Below are 8,351 nucleotides of genomic sequence, written 5' to 3' on the forward strand. Positions count from 1 at the left end.
ATCTTTAGCCTGCTGACCTGTTAGAGGGAAACAATGACTGAAACTGCCCATCCTGCCTGGCCAGGCTCCATGGTAACCGCTTGCATGAGTTCTTTTATGACAGCAGGTCCTGGTAAGGAATATGCAACTATTCCAACAAGAATTCAGGAAAGGTCAAAAGGAGACGCCAGGTATCCTACCACCTCTCCAAATCCTCCTCGCTGGAATCTATTTTGACTGAGCAATGCGTGCGCCATCTGGAAGGACCAAGAGTCAGAAAGATTGGCCAGACAACCCAGAAACTAATCCCATCACCATAAAACCCAAGGCTGCTAGCCACATGGCAGAGCAGTCCTGGGTTCCCTTATCCCTCTGCTCCCCGCCCAGGCGTCCCTTCCCAATAAAGTCTCTTCCCTTGTCAACATGTGTGTCTCCTCAGACAATTCATTTCCGAGTGTTAGACAAGAGGCCACTCTTGGACCCTGGAAGAGGTTTCCCTTCCTTCAGCAGACCCACACTACAGATTGGGATTTTCCAGTCTCTGTAATTTTGTGAGACAATTCTTTGCAATAAATCTCTCCACATACATGTTTATTACAGACCAAATGTGTCCCCCCAGATCCACGTGTTGAAGCCCGAACTCCCCAGTGTGATGGTGTTATGAGGTAGGACTTTGGGAGGTTAACTGGGGTTAATCAGGCCTTGAGGACAGGGCTGTCCCCGGCCTTTGACTCTGCTGGCATGCTGATCTTGGACAGCCAGACTCCAGAACCACGAGATGCAAATTTTTGTTGTTCAACCCATCCAGTCTGTGGTATTTTCCTGTGACGTCCTGAGCTAACATAACATCTTCTCGGTTCTGTTTCTCTGGAAAACCCTGACGAATTCAGTCTCGTTGGTGGGCAGCAAGTGGCAGAACCTGGGATGGCCCCTAGGCCTGGGGAGCAGCCTTCTCCACCTTGGCCCAGCGTGGGGTCTGCTGGTGCAACCCACTTCCTTCCTCACTCCAGCCAAGAGCCCTGTGGGAAAGGGCAGGCCAGAAGCAGCTGTGGGGCGGGGCGGGGGGTGGGGGGGGGTCCTCCAAGAGGGCTGTGAGGTGGGGAGGGGCCTGGATGCTGTGGGAATAACAAGAATAGTGTGTTTTGATGTTAATCAAATGCCTTCACCTCCATTGTGTTTACTGTGAGGCAGGCAGGAAAGAAACTACACCACACCCATTTGTCAGAGGAGAAAACTAAGGCTCAGAGAGGGGAAGAGACTCGTTTAAGGTCACAGAGCAGAGTATACTGAAGTCAGAATGAGAGCCTGGCCTCTGGGCCAGCACAGAGCAGGTACTGGCTCCATGAGTACACAGCTTTGCACAGTGGCAGTATCATAGCTAATGAGGTGTATCCAAAGCATGATTATTACTAATTGAAAACTTTATCTGATACACTTGCACAGAGTAAATATACAATGGACAAAAAAGCAATAAATAAATGGGCCTCACAGCTCAGGGCATGACTACAGTAGGAGGTCAGCAAATATGTACTGAAATCAGCAAAAGAGGCCCTGAAGCCTGGTCCATGATGTCACAATGTCCCCACTGACTTCCTCCATCACACACACACATAGGAGCATCTCTCTAGAACACTTACAAAGCTTTGAAGAGGTTCTGTTTTGTCGTGGTCAAATAGCCCTGCCCTGGGCACCAAGTCCCTCACTCAAAATGGATACTCCCAGGACCCCTGCCCACTCCCCGCAACACCTCACTCCCCTCCACTCTCTAATCACCTCCCTGCAACACACACAGCTCTGGCAAGAAACACCAGGACTCTCCCCTTCTCCTCACAGCCGCACTACGGAACCTTCTCAACTTCCCACTGCCGTTTCAAAAAGTGCTGATCCTTGTCAGCTGTATTAATGAATCACAGCCCAGGAGGCGCCAACCTTCCTAAAAATATCTGAGAACCCTCAGTGCAGAGAGAGTCTGTGAAGGCGGGTGCGCCCTGATGGAGCCACCCTGCCTGTCCCTGTCTCCTGGCCACCACTCACACCCATATCTCCCCACAGCCCCATCCCCACCTGCTCTGAGCTCCCAAATGCTGAATGGGTTGGTGCAGAGCCAGGTATCTCCGAGAGAGCCTTCAGTCCTCTCCGACATTATAGATGGGGAAATTGAGGCTCAGAAGTGGGAAAGGCAAGACACCCCCTGGTTCCCGGTGAGGGGGTTCTCTGCAGATGCTGCGTCTGTGTCAGCAGCAAGCTAAGGGAAGGCAGGAGGGAGGCTTTCTGTCCAGATCTCTGGCTGAGCTGGGCTGGCCCCGAACGAGCCCTGGTCTGATGGGACCACAGCTGCCCACCCCATAGATACAATAAAAAGCTCCTTCAGGTACAAGCAGTTTCCCAGGGACAGGAGAGCAAGAGGGGAGGTTGTACAGGATGCCCAGGCTGTGGTGGAGTTGCCCTCTTATGGCAGATTTATGCTTTTCAAGCAGGGCGACTGGGAATGACTCTGAAGGTGGAGAGCATCTTCATCTGGAGAGCATCTTTCTGGAGAGTATGCTCCAGAAAGAAGTGAGTCCAGTCCTTTGAAATTCCTGCACAGGAGCCTTCCTGGTGTTCACTTCCACCCCCACCCGTCTTAGAATCCTCCGGGTCTCCCCAGCCACCTCAGCTTCGTTTTCTCCAAGGGTGGTCGCAGCAGTACCTGGGAGGCTGTTGGAAGGCAGACCCCCAGGCCCCAGGCCAGATCAGCTGGATCAGATCCCCATGTGGCTCCTAGGCCCCTCGGAGTGTGAGAAGCACTGGCCTGTGAACCACTTAGCATCAGGTCACATCCCGCGGTGACATCTGTGATTAGTTGCACATAAACAATATTAGTTAGCTGCTGGGAGGGAGGCAGGGAGGACTTTAATAGAAGAGGGAGGATGCCTGAGATAGCAAATCCATGTGAAAAGTGGAAACTGCTAGGACTTCCCTGGTGGTTCAGTGGCTAAGACTCTGGGCTTCCAGTGCTGGCGTTCTGGGTTCGATCCCTGGTCAGGGAACTAAATCCTACACGTGGCAACTAAGACTCAGTGCAGCTAAGTAAATAAATAAATTAAAAAACAAAAGTGGAGATTGCTGTTCAGCTCCTTTGGAGGAACAAGGTTCATGGAATGACTGAATCTGGGAAAATAAAGGATGAGAGGCTTTTGCCCTCTTCCTAAGGCCAGAGCTCCTCAGCAGTCTCCCCAGCGGCTGCTTTCCAGTCCCAGCCTGAGCTCCTACCATGATGGGGAGCTCACCACCTCTTAGGCAGGCCATTGCGGGGTGGACATGGAGCCGACTCACCTCCATGGCCCCAGCTGGCCTGCTCTCCAGCCCTTGGTCCCCTCAGGGCTGTCAGTAACTAGGTCTGTCCCTCCTTTGATCCTCGACACCCTACCACTTTATTCTCTTGTTCCAGAAATAGTCTTTCTATTTGTGGTGGAGAGTCACTTTATGGGTCTCTTTTCACTGAGTGCAGAGGTGTTGAGGAGGCCTCTATCCAGGCAGAACTTCTGCTGTAAGGATTCGCTGAGGTAGCCTCACTTCACGCCTGACACTAGCCATCAGACGAGGGAGGGGGCAGCAGGCAGGATTGGCGGAGTCAGGGGCATAGGGAGGTGTCGCCTCCAAGGGCCTTTCTAAGCCGCAGACACTCTGGTGCTGCTCAGTGAGGACAGAGGTGCTCGGGACGCTGAGTGGTTGCCGAACATCACCCCTTATACTGGCAGGGCCATGGGAACCTCAGGGCACCGAAGGGAGTCCCAAGGAGCCTGGTGGGGGACAGCAGGTGTACACTTGAGGGGGGCCCACCACTCTGGCTCCTCCCTGCTTTTCCATGGGGCTCCAGCCTGGCATCCTGGTCTCAGCCACCTTCTAGGCTGAGTTTATCCTCCCCTTCATCAGCACCGAGGCCTAGTATCTCATCAAGTGATGCTCTTATTGGGATCCAGGCTACAAACGGGGTCACCATCAGTTCTAGCCCCCTCCTCCCTCCCTCTCGTCTCCTCTGTGCCACTCACGGATTTCTGTGAATCCTAGAATTCTGGTGGCAGTGAAACTGCTGGTACAGAGCCCAGGTCATTGTTCTGGTCCTACCTTGTTGGTGACTCACTTTGGGAACTCAGGCAGGTTTGGATTCCCCCCTGAACCTTTGCCCCATCTACAATGACAACCTCTACACACAGCGGTCCCCAATCTTTCTGTCACCAGGGCCAGTTTCATGGCAGACAAGTTTTTCACGGATGAGAGGTGGGGAGGGATGGTTTAGGGATGATTCAAGTGCATAGCATTTATTGTGCAATTTATTTCTAATCTAATGCCACTGCTGATGTGATAGCGGGTACCGATCTGTGGCCCAGAGGCTGGGGTCCTCTGCTCTACAGGCCCTCAGAACTGGATTACTCTAGACCTGTGTTGACAAACGGAAGTCACTAGGCACGTTTGGCTATTTATATTTAAGTTGATGAGAGTTAAGTAGAATAAAAAATTCAGCTCCTCAATCACATGAGCCACGTTTCAAACACTCAGTTATCACCAGTGGCGGTTCTATTGGACAGTGCAGGTTTAGAACGTCTCCATCTTCACAGAAAGTTCTCACAGACAGCGCTGTTCCACCATCGAGTGAATCGGAGTGAGTCTGGGAACCAACTGGGCTCTGGTTACAGTGCAAAGTCTGACTCAGGCTGGTGGTGGGACAGGCTCTATGCCTCTCACAAGCTCCCCAGTGCTGCTGCTGCTGCTGCTACTCTGAGGCTGTGAGCCATACTTGGAGGCGCAGAGATCTAAACTGCTTAGCCTGGATATGGGGCCAGCATCACTTGGCAGCATCTTAGTAATACAGAATCTTGGGCCCCGCCCCAAACCTGCTGAATCAGAAGCTCTGGGGTGGGGGTGCGAGAGGGAGAGGTGCCGGGCCCAAGAATCAGCATTTTCACGGGCCGTCCAGTTGGCTCACACACACATTTGAGTCTGAGACTCCTGAGTCCATCTGGGTTCCACAAAATAGTTGCTGTAGTGCGTTATCACTTCTCTCTTGAAGCACGTCCTGCTAGGTCCAAACTTGCTACCCCATGCAAAGACAGGGAGCCTGGGATCACTTGCATCAGAGCTGTACCCTGCTCGTTGGGGGCTCAGGTGGAGAGGAACAGCAGCAGCAGGCCCAGCCTCAGACCGTGGCCTTGTCCTGAGGTCACTTGGCAACTGAACTCCAGGGAGCCGTCCACTCTCGCATCTTCCCACCAGCAGACCCGGTGTTCCCTGTGGGAAGACACACAGGCACAGTATCTGGCCAATGACAGGCACTCACTTCTGAGCCTGCATGCCAGGCGGAGGGCAGGCCTTTCCCCAGACCTGGGTCTCCTAGAGGCCTAAGACAGTGAGGCCCAGTGCAGAGCCAGCTGCAGCTGCCCGCTCGGTGTCAGCTGTGACCAGGGATTAAAGCAGGGGCAGGGCTACGCCCAGCTCAGGATTCCAAACCTGGCAGCCTGCAAATACTGCCTGCGTGCCCGCCTGTGGCCCACTACTCTGTGGAGTCCTCCCCTGGCCCGCAGCCTGCTTTCACCCCCACCATGGCGGCTCCTCCACCAGACTGACTAGACATTTCCAAGACCACTACTTCCTGCCACTCCTGTCTACTCGCCACAGTGTTGGGGGATGCTCCGAGCACCCTGGCCCCTCCCCAGAATTACTGATCTTGACTAAGTGGGCCTCCCTGCCACATACCACAGCTTGAACCATGGGTGCCGAGGAGACTCCGTCTGGGGCTTGATCCTGGTAGATATTGCAGCCTGAGACACACCTGAAAAGGGCAACCGTGGACACCTGTCCCCTTCCCCAGGGGACCCACCATGCTCCAGAGGACCTCCCCACCCCCAGCACGGGGGCACGTCTAATACCAGCGGGGGTTGTCCCACTGGAAGGTGAATGTGGAACCTTGGAGCCGGCCCCACCTCAATGGAGCAGGATCTTCTGGGGACAAGGCATGGCCACCAAGCAGGCCAAGACAGGAAGGGCTTTGTCACTCCTCTCAGGATATAAAGGGAGAAGTGCAGTCAGAGAGAGCCAGAGACCTGCTGGAGGCCTCACACAGTGAGCCTTGCAGAGCCAGGGCTTTTGGCCTGAGGCGCCCTCTGCCCTGCCGGCCAAGGCTTCTGCTGAAACGCTCGGGCCAGCCTTCTGTGATGGAGGCTCTGAGCTGGCTCCTTCGCTGGCAATGCTGCTGGGGGTGGTGGTTCTGAGAATCCTCTTTTATTACTGAAGGAAGTGTAACTCGCTGAGGTCAGGTAGCTAGCAAATGCTTCTGTTGCCCCTCCAGGATCCCCCCAGGGCTGGACATGGCCAGCTTTTTTCCCAGGACAGGGGCCCTCGGCATCTTCCAGTCCACGCTCAGCAGCTCTGCCCCATGCTGCCACTGACCGGGAGCACCCTCCTCAGGGAGGCCTTCCCGTGGTGGCCAGAGTCATGCTCCCAGGGACTGGCTGCAGCTGTTTTCCTGTGACGGTCACGTGCCCCCTCCACCTCTGTGGTCCCCCGCTTCCCCCTGCACCTGTGCGGAGCTCTCAGAGTCACAGACAGCGCCCTGGCTGACCTCCTTGCCTGAATCCCCTCCTCCCTCTCCCGGCCTCTGAACTGCCCACATGGGCCAGGGCAGGAGAGCCCCCAGCTCTCTGCATATCTGTCCCTGCTAACTGAGAGCTCTCTGAGTCATGAGGAGCCACCCGCCTGCAGCCCTTGGTCCAGGAAGAGGAGATGGTTGGACCCCCCAAGCACACCAGTGCCAGGTATAGGCACCCCTCCCAGGTCTCCCTTTCCTCCTCCTGGGGAGGGGGGGTCCTCTCCTCACTGCCCATCCACCCCATGAACCCTCAAGGATAGGGACTGAGTTTCTCCTGCTCTGTCCCCTTCTTGGAATCTCCTGACTCCATGGAATTCACATTTGTTGGGTGCTTGCTTGTGCCAAAAACCATCCAGGCACCGTCACATAGATTCACTTCATTCTTTCAATGGCTGTCTGGTGAGTGTTACTGGGTTTCCCCAGTGGCTCAGCTGGTAAAGAACCTGCCCGCCAGTGCAGGAGATGCAAGAGATGTGGGTTCGATTCCTGGGTCAGGAAGATCCCCTGGAGAAGGAAATGGCAACCCACTCCAGTATTCTTGCCTGGAAAATTGCATGGGCAAAAGGCGCCTGGCGGGCTATAGTCTAAGGCACGACTGAGCACGCAGACACAAGTACAGGTGAGTGTTATTAGCCCATTTACAGTTGACAAAACTAAGATTGGAGAGCTGACATCACTGGGAGAAGGCCACCACCTTAGTTAATGCCGGCACTAGGATTCAGACCAATGTGGGCCATCCCTGGGCTCAAGTTCTCTCCACAGGCCAAGCTGCAGGTCACGTAAGCTGCAGTTTCTGAGCCCTGTGAAGAAAGGCCTGTCAGGGACTGCATGCCTGCGGAGCGACAGGAGGGCTCCAGCCCCAGGGACCTCTCCCCCAACCCCCACCCTCTCCCCAGCTGGTCCATCAGGCCAGACAGTGGGGCCTGAGGATGTCAGGCAGTGCTGGCAGCCAAACAAGGGGTCGCAGTCAGTCAGACACTTCCTCACTGCACAAAGCCCCACTTCCCTCCAGACAGAGGACCCCAGAGAATGCTTGGAATGTCGCTGGGGCCAGACAGCCTCCTGCAGATGCCGAGAGGCTGGCTTTGTGCTCAGTTTGCCAGGGCAACTGACCCCAAGTTAGAAAGGTCACTCCCTGACCTGTGACCCTGCCCTCTCACCTCACAGCAGGGGGAGGTAGTGGAGAGAGGGAGGGGTGAGCTGGGCCTTCCTCCAGTGGCTCTTCCACACCATTGGGATGGTGTCTCAAGTTTGCAGCAGCTTCAGGAAAGAGACCCAAGAGGCCTCCTCCAAGAGGCCTTCTTTGCTGCTCTAAAGCTTAGCCCGCAGTCTAGCCTGAGACTTGAGGACCCCAGGGCCACCTTGCACAGGCACAGGCAGAGCTGGGCCCGTGGATGGGAAACAGTGGGGCTTCGCTATGGTAAGTGGAGTTAGGAGACTGGTGGTCAGCAGTGGCATGGCTGGTGGGGTTCTTGGTAGGCTTGGAGTCAGGGCCCAGCCCAGGGCAGCCGAATGAGTAGATATGAGAAGGAGGGAAGAGGGGACTATGTCCACCCAACCCCAAAATCCAGAGAAACATTTTCAACTTGCTTGTGACTCACTCTTCCTCAGCAGAAAACTGTTTTTTCCTTCAAAATCACAGACTTCCACCTTCAGACAATAACGTGTTCTCAGGAAGTTACATATGTTATTTTTCTGTGCAGGCTGCTGGGGGTAGTATTTGTTTTACAAACGGTTTACTGTAATA

At 54.8% G+C, this 8,351-nt stretch overlaps 1 pseudogene; it reads left to right on the forward strand.

The window, feature by feature from the left end:
- Positions 1 to 1,331: 1,331 nt before the first annotated feature.
- LOC138093178 (U4 spliceosomal RNA) lies at positions 1,332 to 1,460 on the forward strand (annotated as a pseudogene).
- Positions 1,461 to 8,351: the final 6,891 nt, after the last annotated feature.

Source organism: Capricornis sumatraensis, chromosome 1 (genome assembly GCF_032405125.1).
Source record: "Capricornis sumatraensis isolate serow.1 chromosome 1, serow.2, whole genome shotgun sequence".
In the NCBI taxonomy this organism is placed as follows: domain Eukaryota; kingdom Metazoa; phylum Chordata; class Mammalia; order Artiodactyla; family Bovidae; genus Capricornis; species Capricornis sumatraensis.